The sequence below is a fragment of the Lissotriton helveticus genome, chromosome 4_1 (assembly GCF_964261635.1).
Source record: "Lissotriton helveticus chromosome 4_1, aLisHel1.1, whole genome shotgun sequence".
Classification (NCBI taxonomy): Eukaryota; Metazoa; Chordata; class Amphibia; order Caudata; family Salamandridae; genus Lissotriton; species Lissotriton helveticus.
Window position 1 is genome coordinate 570,170,739 of NC_136063.1, and position 12,208 is coordinate 570,182,946.

A 12,208-nucleotide genomic window follows, 5' to 3' on the forward strand; every position below is an offset into this window, starting at 1 on the left:
TATTGAATCAACGTTATTCTTGTATAAAATATGTGTGCTGCAATGATTAATGACGGAAGCAGATAAACGTTCTACCATGGTGCTAAAACAGCATATATATGCAAGCATGTGGAACAAGGCAGTAATCGAGCGTACTCCTACTATGTGAACCCTACTCGAAGTGTACCTAAAGTGTGTGTAGGTGTGGAGCCAAGAATTCCCCCAAGGGACGATCCAACCCATTACCTGATGGGAGAGAATGTAGGAGCCTGTCTAGGTCACAAGCTGGAGACCCCCTCCTTGAGATGTCAGACCACTGCTTGATGAAATCTCAACACCCAGTGAACCCCGGTATCGGCTGAAGTGCCTTCTCTACTAATCTATCAGGATGCTCCTCTTTTATAATAGAAAGCAGCCTTGCAATGTGTATATAGATGAGTGATGTTATGGATATGTAGACAGCCATTTCGCCCCGTGGATGAAGATAGAGATGACATTTGTACATAGCGCGAAAAGAGACCTTGTACATGATATTCAGGGCATGTTGTACGAAGGTAGATGTGTAAACACATTTAGTTTCAGAGAAACCAATCCAACATTGTTGCATACGCAAATATGTGCAAAAGTACACAGCTGAAATGTTATTGTGAGGACCATGGACGAAATAAGCTGCTTCGCCACAGCACTGGATTAATGACGAATTTAGTGAGAAAGAAATATAAAATGGCTTTGGTCATATCTCTGGAAAAAGGAACATTTTCATCTATTTTATGAAAAAGGAAAAGCACAGAATGAGAGAGAAATCATGGATAATGTGCAACCTTTTCAAACCATTTACAAAATGTAGGCATTGCGATTCTTACCAAGTTGTAAATTGGAAATTGCAATTCTAATGTAGAAAATTGTACTAGTTGGACATAGAGATTCCTAGTGAGACGCAAATTGACCTACCTTATGAATATTAATGTGGTAGGTCACAGTTTGTGACCCATTAGGAATTGCAGCTATAAAAATCTCCAACTCAATGTCTAATCTAAGAGTGTATTGCAGATGAGGTTATGAAAAATCAAAGAGTCATAAATAAAAACATATTGTTTTCAGAAGTTCAAAAGTTCAGTTTCTGTATTGCATCAGGAAATTCTCAATTCAAGACTATTCATGGAGGTTCTTCCAGCAGAAATCAATAGTCTCTCGGGTCAATGTCTTTTTCTTCTGTATCAATCAGGCACTGCATACTTTTTGTTTGGTACCCCTATTCTTGTTGATCTTCTGATCTCAGACTTTTCAGTATCTTCATCATTCAGACCTGTTAATGTTTGCAGCGCTGTTATTCCTTCTCTCATACATTCAGGCCAATCAGCTTAAATCAAGCTTTCATCTTCAGTCAGATTTGTTTTATTTTCATCTTTACCTATCTCATGATTTACACAACTTTCACCCTGAACTGTTTTGGGGGTTTTCAGAGATTGAGTTTTGAGGTTTGAATCTATTGTTGTTCTTTTTGTTGTTGTTCTTCCTGTACTATCTTTTCTCTTTGTTCTCCCCCCTTTGGATCCATGTAGTGAACTCGAGTTTGACTCAGTAAATTAGTAGTTAGTGTCACCACTTATTCATCTGCAGTCTTCTCTTTCGGTCAATATCACGGTGCTGGACCAAGAGCTATTTAGTTGTAGTGTAGTTCCTATTTCCCTTATAGGCTCTGCACATTGGACTAATATACACTATAGTCTTTGCATAGGACTCAGGTCAGTATGCTCCTATTGAGTACATTAAACTTAATTACTTGTGTGTGCCAGCTAACTCAGAGGTCACTAGAAACTTCTTGAATGAACAAGAAGGGATTCGTTTTTGACAACCGCATAAACATGACAACTTAGTTTCCCTTAGAATCGGAACATGTCTCAGAATCGTGGAAACAATAGATAACAGTTTCACTCAGTCAATCGTGCATGCTTAGTTTCTGCAGAGTTACACAGAAAGTATATAAGGGCGTTTCAATAAAAGGATTTATTGAACAGTCTTATTTCTCGTGCAAGAGATATACGAATTGTGCCTAGATAAGGAGATTATTCAGTAAACCTATGTACGGGCATCTAAATCAACACAAAACATAGTATTTTTCTTCCTGAGTTTAGTGTGTGGAAATTCCTGAAGGTTGTACAGCAGTTTGGTCACCAGCCCCACGTTGTCTGGTTACCCAGGTGATGATATTTTGCATCCAAAATTGAGATGTTCAAATTATACATGTGTACGAACAGCAGTGACTCAAAGAACTGCATAGCATTCTGTGCCATGTTGTTGGTTGACTTTTCAATTGACTGAAACACACAAATGCCACTGAATACTATGAATGGATTCAATGTTTAGCTATGCAGTGCTACAAAGCACACATTGGTTGATGGTATTTCAGTGGGTTAGCACTGACATTTTCAGCTTGTAAAGTATCAGTTTGAATTGCACCTGCAATTCTCACAAAGCAATTCTAGAACCGTAACACTAAGTGCAATATGAGTCTGCCTTGAATGCCTTATCAAGCATCTTGTGGACACATAGGCAGTCACTAGAAAATGAAGTCACCCAAAGGGGGATAACACTTATAAAGCACACATGTGCACTGTATTCTAGATTATTTGAGCAGCAATGACATTTGAACTGCTGTATGATATCTTTATGCTTAGATCTAGCTGTTGGTGAATTAGTAAATGTGCCATCCTCCCCCAACTTTCTCCCCAAGGTCAGCACCCCTGTGATTTTCATCCTTAAAGCCTTCATGCACAGAGTGGATTGTTTATTGTGCACAGCTTTTTCCGACTTCCTCAGGTGTACCTTATACAATGCAGTGTTACATTCATATACTCTGTATTTTGAGAACTGGTCCATATGTCCCTAAAGAAGCAGACTTTTTTTTTCTTGAAATCCATCCAGTCTCTTTTTCACCACTGTAGAAAGTCCCTCTGCCCATGGTGGCCCATTTGTTCGCTTGTGAATCTTTGCTGCAGTACACTACATGTACTAGTGCATGTCCCTTCACCCACAGTTGAGCCATTGCTGCCTTAGAACTTACCTGATAATAATGTCTGTACACCAAGTTGACATTGGGAAATGTCAAATAATAATTACTGTAATATTGATGGAGCCGGCTTCCGCGTTCTAGACTTACTCAAGAATCCCTGGCCGATGTCTCTTTTTGCCTGCTTATCGCCAATTATGTATTACAGTTTCAATGACTCCGAAGAATCACAGACTCCCAAATCAGTTTAGTTAGCTTAATACATTATTTATGGAAGAACCTTCTACCCAGTTGCTGCAGAAGGGCAGCATTCCAATCAAACTGATTTCAGTGCTTTCGTGTATTACTTGTCTGTTGATTTCAAAGCAAAGTAAACAAGCATTGCGGTAGCCAATAGGTCTCGCCTTTGGTACCTTATAAGTGTTTAGCCATGCAACAGTTGATGTTATTGCACCAAGGATATTGTGCTGGATAACGAAACACTTATAAGGTCCCAAAGGCGAGACCTATTGGCTATCCCAATGCTTGTTTACTCTTTCCTTTGGAAAAACATAGCTCTGGCAGTACGATTGTTTTTCAACAATCGATTTGGCACAGGTCAGTGGAAAAGAGAAAAAGAAAAGAAAAAAAGATACTTTCAGTGTTCGCTGCAACTCTCAAGACATGTCGGCCATTTAGAAAATAACACGGGGGGCTTTGATCTGCTAGAGGGGTCGCTATTGAAAAAGGCTTCCCCCAGGTGCCCTGGGTGAGCGGCTAAAATAAGGAACAGCGCTGCTGTTGGAAAATTAAACCCATGAGCCTGGAAAAACAACACTTGGGCTGCTCTTGCTGGTCTGTGCGGTATATATAAACAAATTAACAATGTGGCGAGACAGGTCTGAAGGTGCAACAGGTGGCCAGAGGCCTCAAACCATCTAGAGAGCTACTCGGGCCTTGAGTTCAAAGGCTCATACTGCGCTCGATCGCAAAAACTTTTCCTCAAACAGTATTACATCTGTTAAAATGGCAAAATATTAACGCTAGCAATTATGCTAAATTGCACCACATAATTTGCTGCAGAATTTACTCAGCATTGCACATAATTTGATTTGCTTTCCATGCCACATAATTCCAGTAGCGCTGGGGAAGCAAAGTCAGCGGACTGTATCTGCAAGGGCAGACTGCCTGAGTGACGTAAATGAGTGAAAAGAGTGCGTGGGGCCATTCTGAGGCCTATTTTGAATAAATCTACATCTGTGGTGTCTGCTTAAACCGTACTGGTCATTTATACCATCGGCCATTTCTGGTTCACAGTCCGGTCTGGATCAGCATGTAGAAAATGTCCCCTCCCATGGACGGGGCCCCAGCCTCATCCTCGCCTGAGAGATGCAGAGAGTGGGGCTGCTGGGCCCCAGTTCTCATCAGTGCCTGAAGTAACATCAAAACCTGTAGCAGGTGACCCAAACCGAGAGCGCGGAAGGCTGGCTGGAGTGGACAACCGAGGCGAGGAAGGAAGTGAGGCATGAGGGTGGCTGGACAGGCAGCTGGGGCGTGGTCACAACACGGTGGGCTTCCCCAATGTGCCGGAACACAGGGGTAAGGCGTGCTGAGAAGCTGTCGCAAACGTCTCACCACAGTGAACCTGCCCAGCAGAGGCGCTGCAGTGGGAAATGAAGGGGAGCAAGAGGGGCTTAAACAGGAACCAGTTCAAAGGAAGGAGTCTGTTTCCTGTCCTCTAATTTACAGCGCCGGGAAGATGGCCGTGGATGCTAGGTGCTTAATTTGAGCCGTGGTTGCAGGTGGGCGCCATGCCGTGAAGTGCACCGTCAACTGCACACCTACATTTGATACCCTCCAGGGGGCCCTGCTTCCACAGGACTCGTGAAGACACCCTCGTACTATACCAGGCACGCAACACCCATTGGGTTCACCGGCTTCAGGTGAGGTGGAGAAAACTTAGACCTGATGGAAACCAAAGTGTTGGCTATATGTAACTACAGCACTACCAGGCAGCAAGCAAGTTTGGCCGCCTTAAAGTCCATTATCAGCTAGTATGTGTATGTTGCAATGTTTGGCCCAAGCCTAGCGAGGTTATCAGGGTCGCAGAAACAAAGATCAAATATTTTACCCTAAGCGCTATGTTTAGCTGCCCAGATGTGCGATCTAGCACCCTGGTTTGACCTCTAGTAACCTGCAGTACTTTTCCAAGATCAAGTGCACTTCTGTGCAGACTTGAACAAGCTAAATTGGTCCCTGGGTGCTCTGCGCCCGGGCTACGCTCGGCACGCGCCAGGCTGCTGCCGCTGAAATGGCCGCCGTCACGGGCCAGACTGTCGGGCTTCACTGAGGCTGACGGGGAACTTTAAAACAAGCTTTCAAGCTCAGGAAGATTCTGTGGCTTGCAACATCCAAAGAACCTCAGACGAACCACATACGAACGAGAGACGTAAACTCCACAAGAAACATTGCTTTATTTCAGATAAATGTGAATGCAAGATATTCAAGTGTACTATGAAACAAAGACAGAGTGGGTTAAAACAGAACTTTTCCAGAAGAGACATGGGCCCTTGCTTTGTGTACTGTACAACTCAGAGAGCAAAGCTCTTCTTCGGAACCCAACAAGCAAGAAAACTGGAACACAAGCGTTGTAAGAACAAAAGGGACACCATCAAGATTCAACTTCAGGAAGAAAATTATTTTAACTTTTTCTTGCAAGCTTAAGCCACAAAAATAAATGTAAAAAAAGTAAAATATGCTGCAGTCCAAACGTGACTGCCATATGCTTCCTAAACAGCACCTGTGATTAGTAAAAACAAAACAAGTGGGAGGGGGGAGGGGGAGTGCGGCCGAGAGCAGGGACGCAGCAGCGTTTACCTCGTGGGAGCGAGCGCGATAATTGCTAACAGATGGTGCAGCTCGCTCCCGCAAGGGAATCACCAAACGTGCACGCTTGCAATAGAAAGCAATGCAAGGTTTGCACGTTTTTGGGGAGATTACAAGAGGTCTCCTTCTATGCAGCGCATGCGTGGTGCGTAGGCGAGACCTAAAATTTACGTTCTTCTCATGCGGTGGTCTGGTTTCCATGAGAGGAACGAGGCAACAGTCAGGCTTTGAGAGGCGCTCTTCCTCACTTTAGTAACATCTTTACAAGGTTTCAGAGAATACACTAACCCAGAGGTGGGAATTGCCTCACTGAAAACAAGAAGAAATAATATAGCCAATCATTATGACAGTCACATACCACTGTTATTGTAAGAAACAGTCTCAGATTTTAGCAACTCAGGCCCAAAACTTTGTAATGATAGAAACACATGGAATTGCAACTTTGCTAAATCCCAAGCTCAACAGTAACCAACATTCAAGCATTGAAACTAACCCAAAAGGTGTACAGGTAATAAACTATTGTACCCAACCTAAATCAGGCACACAGAGGGTACTGCATTTCAAAACTAAGAAGTTTAACTTTACAATTACTAACCGCTAGGCCTTACCTTTGTACTCTACCCAGTGTGAGACGGCACATTTTTAGTTACTGACTCGGCTTGGGAAAACACAAATTCTTGTACCTATTGACCATCCAACGTTGTGCTGGGTACAAAACCCAGAACTGAGCAGTGGTGTTCATCACTTCTTTGCTCATATCCTTCATTGTCCTTCTGTGTCCAATTGTTGGGAGCACTGAGATCAGGCCACTTTAAAATCATTAGTCCTCAGAGGAACAGCTGCTTTTTAAAATTGGCCACTCTTAACAGTTGTTCACACCTTCCGTCATCAATGAGCACAGCCAAAACCATAGCCTTGTCTCAGGCCAACCCAAAACTCCCAGTCTTAGCCCTCCACTGATTATCGATCTTTTAACCCTGATCCTCTAAATGAATCCTGGAAGTGCTTAGTTTAAGAATTGCCGTCTTTGTGATAAACCCTTCAAGACAGTAATTTTCTTTACCATGGTGATTACCATATCATCAGTTTTATTCAACGTAGTCTGAAATGCGAGCATTCTCTTGTCAGCAGCAATCAGTTTCTCATGCATCTTCGCCTGTGGCGGTTTAGAATACCCCCACCTTCCGTGACTTCTGACATGTTCTCATCAGTATCGGCTGAGAGGCACTGGTAGCCCTGGGAGTATGTTCCTTGAAGAATTGCTCAGCAGATGTGCAGACTAAGAACAACCAAGTCCAAGGGCTCCATCTTTCTTTGTCCTTCCCATATCAGCAGTATTTCAGCAGAATAACTGATCCCAGACATAACATAAAACAACATAGGAGACAACCCGGGAGACTCGCAAGTCGTCACCCAATACCTTCAATGGTGTCTCCCTCAGTTTATGCAAGGGAAGGATAATATACAGGTCCAAACCAGAGGAATAGAAATTGTCTATGTATTTATGTAAGGCCTATCCTTTCTGTGAAGAGATCTCCACCACAGTTGTGAAGATCTCCACACACATAGGTATACATTTTGGTAGTAAATGTGGGAGAAACCTGGTACAGCCCCCGAAGTACGCTTCCGACAGCCGTTTCATCTCACTGAGACCGAGGCAAAGCAGCTGTCCGGATCGTGCATCCTACTCGCTCTGTCGGATTCTGGCTCCATTGCGCAGCACGTTTCGTAAACGTACGAGTCGTAACGACAGATTCGGGTCCCAGAAAAGTTTTGGTCGTCAGGTACGTAAACTTCACATCGTACTTGGTGGTTCGGACCTATGTACGAATCGGTCCTAAACAATGGCTACAAATCGGATCCGGTAAAGCCAAATCCGATTCGGAGGCCTTCCGAAGGACATCGGAATCGGGGCCTAAGATGTAAATCTACAATTGGAAATGGCGAATAGCAGAATAATTTACAAGTGAGTAAATCTGAGCATGAATTTTCCTTTTTAAATTTCTCTTAATTATCATTGCCATAATTAAAATTCATACATTGAAGAACTGAGAGTTGTTAAATGCAATGGGTCTGTAAGTTTGTACATATTCTGCTTTTCTAAAACTGTTGGTTCATCCTGACCTGGAGAAGTGTGGCTTAATGGTTAGAGCGGCAGACCTTGATGTAGAGGTCTGGCCCGGACCAGGGTTCAATTCCCGCCTCGGCGGGCCATGGCTCAATTTCCCCGGATCTGATCATTCTTGTCTCGTGCCTATTCTAAGCATGGGTCCCACTCAGCCACTCTTGACAATAGCTTGCTTAATCTCCACAACGGCCCCAACAGCGCTAGGATGCCTGGCTTCACCTTAGGGGTGCCCAGGAGGGGGCACTTCACAGGAAAAGGCCAGGAAGTGTTCCACAGCGGTATGTGTACAGCGCCTTGAGACCCCTTTGGGGGTGATACGTGCCCTATATAAGCACTACATTTACATTTACATTTACACTGTTCCTGAGAACACCTTTTCTAGTCCTCAAGTAGGTCTCTTGAGACCACAGATTGATTCATCCTATCCTCCTTTCCAAACTAACCAGACCACAACTCTTCAGCTGCTACTCTTGCTTTTTATGACATGGACTAATTGAGTAGATGTCCACGGGTGACAGCCTCTGACCATAGGCAATTGGTCTCAGAGATGGCATCAGTGAAGCGCCTGATGCAGCTAGTCTGGTGCCTTTATTTCATGTAGTAGCAGCCTCTAATATTGCTTTAATTTATGATGCGCGTGTGGATGCTGTCAATATGTTACTTAGGATTGTTAGGCACTTATGATTGTATGCTTCTCCAATGTATGCAGCTGCAATTTCTGTTGTTAATGGCTAAAAAGCATATGCCTTCCACTACTTGCCTTATTTGGTTGCTGAAGTCATGCTCATGGCTAATATAACTTTTGCCTTTAACATCTCATGGCCTGACAGTCATGGTTATCGGTTGCATTCCAGGCCCATGTTGAATGGATGCAGCATTGTTCAAAAGTTGCTGAAGTTTTAGGAATGTATGACTAGCCTTTCAACAATAAAATCTATCTTCAAAACTATATTTTATCATATACCAACTGTTTGGACGGGAAGACTCCTGCATGTCTCTGGAGAGAGTGCTTCCCCTGCCTTATGCTAATCTCCAGGCAAGTCGCTCAAAAGCTACTGTATAGTTTCTAGATCCCTACCTCAGTGAGCATGACAATCATACATGTCCACTGAGGGTCTCCCTGTTTACATGGATTGAGACCCTAGAGCTTGGCTCTGAGGTCGAGGGGGCATGCCTAGTGCACCCCTATTTTTCAGAGAGTGGCTACTGCCCTCTCTATTATGGCGGTGGTAGACTGACAGTGGTGGCAGCAATAAATCTATAGTCAGGAGGGGTGAGTCCCTAGGCACCCTCCTGACCAAGTCTGTGCAGTTTGCCATGCCTGTGGGCCTGTTGCCTTTGTCTGACTGATGTGTGTTTGAGAGCCAGTGGGTGTACAGGGGAAGAATGGTGATTTGAGCCAGTGTGAGTAATGCGAGCTGTTCTGCTGGACATCCCAGCTCCCCCCGTGCCCCTCCCTATTTCCTTAGAAAGGCCTGGTGGGCTGGGGTAGACACTCTGCTCTTATCTGGGTTTAGCTGCACTAACTTTGTAGAGAGAATCCTCCCCCACTGGTCAGGGCCTCCTGGGCTGGAGTTAATTAAAATTCCTCTCTAGAGGGTTGCACAGCCTGATACCAGAACAGGACCTGCTACATGCTTTACCCATGCATTGAACACGCGGTGAATGGTCTGTGATTGGAGGTGTAAAAAGTAGCAGACCCTCTGATTGGATGAGCCTATCAATCAGAGGTGATAAAAGTCTGGCCTGAGTGGTCAGCTGTTGTTCAAAGACTGGGCTATGACAGAGAAGATAGCCAGGCACGGACCCCGCGGTGTGAAGGCAGAAGATAAGACTCTGTTCACTGCGGTCATTAAGGACCAGCTGTTTGTAAGGCTTGGAGGAGCGTTCGCTTTGGACCAAGGAAATTACAGACAGCTGCCCAGTGTGGGAAGGAAGCTTGCGGCACATCACCAAAGGTGTGGGAAGGAAGCTTACAGCACATCACAGAGGCTGGTGGAAAGAAGCTTGCAGCACAGGATGAGAGCCAGAGAGAGGAGGATGCTTGATTGTAGTCTTTAAAGGTGAGATCAAATCCCTTCTAGGCTCCTCCCTTGCGCTGTGGGAGCCTGTACAAGCAGTAACTGGGAAGAGAGGCCAGTGAAGCAGACCCCCACCTTACTTTTTGTGAACTCTGAGGGTATCAGGGTGAACTGGCACTCTGTCCAGCCACTACCCTTCTTCAGCTAGCCAGTGGCTACTGGACTAGTGGGACTCCAGTAAACTGTGCCAAGACATCCGGCACCTTTGATCAGATCCCTGACACCACTAGAGCGGTGTCCTCACTCACAATGGGAGGGCACTTCTGTTGCTTTGGGTGGGGGGTTATGGGGCTGATCACGACCATTTGACTTCGCATCATATGCTGAAACTATATCCTTTCAATACAAAGTTTGGGATCAAGGCTCTAGTGTATGAGAACAGCCCTGTATAACATGATCTGTAATATGCAATGCTTACTGTGTGTTTTCATGTTAACTGTGTTTTTATAGTGCTTGGCGTCTAGGCGCTATAATACTGTTTGGGGTCAGAACTCTGCCCCAGAGGGTTGTAGAGACTTCTGGTTTTCACTGTTTATCCTAGTTTTATGTGTAGAATAATTATCTTATGTGTATTAAAGTACTTTTCTTGTATAAAAAGTAAAGCACTGACTGGACATTGAGTTTATCAGCTGGTGATACGGTTTACACTGTATTCTGAATGTCTAACCCCACCTCACCTCCTTGAGTAAGCCTTGGACTGCTCTGTCTCGCTACCCTGAGAGAGTCAAGTGCTGGAGAGGAGTACTTGGTTATCCAGTTTTGGGTCCCTTAGTACTGAGGCCCCAGGACATCAGTGAGGGAACACTCCAGTTGATGCGATTGGAGCGCAGTTACCCCTGAGTGCCCTGGTGCCCAGGAAGCCGGGTCTAACATTGGTGGCAAGCGGTGACGGATCACTAGACTTCATACTCAGTGGACACTGAGGCCAGTTGATAATTCCAGCAGATATCCATAAGCTATATGTAAAATGGCAGATAACATTGGAGAGGAATTGGAATTGCAGAACTTGACTGTGGAGCAATTAAAGCAAATGTGTGCTGAAAGGGGGTGGAAGGTCCCAAGGTCTAAGGACAGGGTACACCTGATTAGCCACATGAGAAAATGCTTTGAGCAAGAAGTCACTGTTGTGCAAGAGTTGGAGAGCACTGTTACCACAAGCCTGCCAAGTCAGTCAGTGCAGGCTTCTCCTGTACCAGCCCCAAGGCATTCCCCAAGGCGTTCCCCAATGCTTTCCCCTAGGTATTCCCCTAGACCTGCCCCTAGACTTTCACCTCCCCCTATCTCCAGGGCTACCTTTTCCCTTGTCCCAGGATTCGCCTCCTTAGGAGGGACTGAGCTAGCAGAGACCCTTAAACTTCAGCTGAAACTCCAGGAAGCTAAGGATTTAGCAGAGGAGAAAGGAAGGGAGTTTGAAAGGGAGAAGCTAAGGATGGCCCGCCAGGATGAAGAGGAGCAGCGAAGGGTCAGACAGGAAGAGTGGTCTCGGAAGGAGACGGAGAGGGAAAGGGAGATGCGGGAGAAAGAAAGGGAGAGACAGGAGAAAGAGAAGGATAGGGAATTGGAGAAAGAGCGGATATCCCTAGAGAAAGAGAAGCTCAAGTTAGAAGCTGATAGAGGGCTTAGCTCTGTGGATGGTGCATCCACTTCAGAGTCCCAGGGAAAGGAAAATACCACCAAGGTACCAAAAGAATTGATACACATGTATATCCCTGGCACTGATATTCTCAGTTGGATGCGTGCCTTTCATCTAGCATGTAAGGCTCAAGGTTTAATGGTCAGTCCAAAGCAGCGACTTTACTGAGTCGCCTCCCTCGGGAAGGGACGGAAGTGATTGAAAGGATGCCTGAGAAAGACAGTCGGACATATGAGTGCATGAAGGATGCTTTGATTAGGCGGTTTGGGTTGAACCCAGCCCAGTACTTGCAGAGGTTCCGTGAGAACAAGAAGGCAGAGGGGGTTCCTTTTGAGAATTGGGTCCATGACATAGTGAGAGACTGGAATGAGTAGGTGAGAGGGATGGAAGCAAATGATTACCAGTCCCTAAATCAGGTGATGATTGCAGAGCGTCTCCGGGAGGAGTGCTCTGTCCCACTCAGACAGTATTTGTCTGACCTTCCTGAGGGGGATCCTGAGAAACTTGCAGTG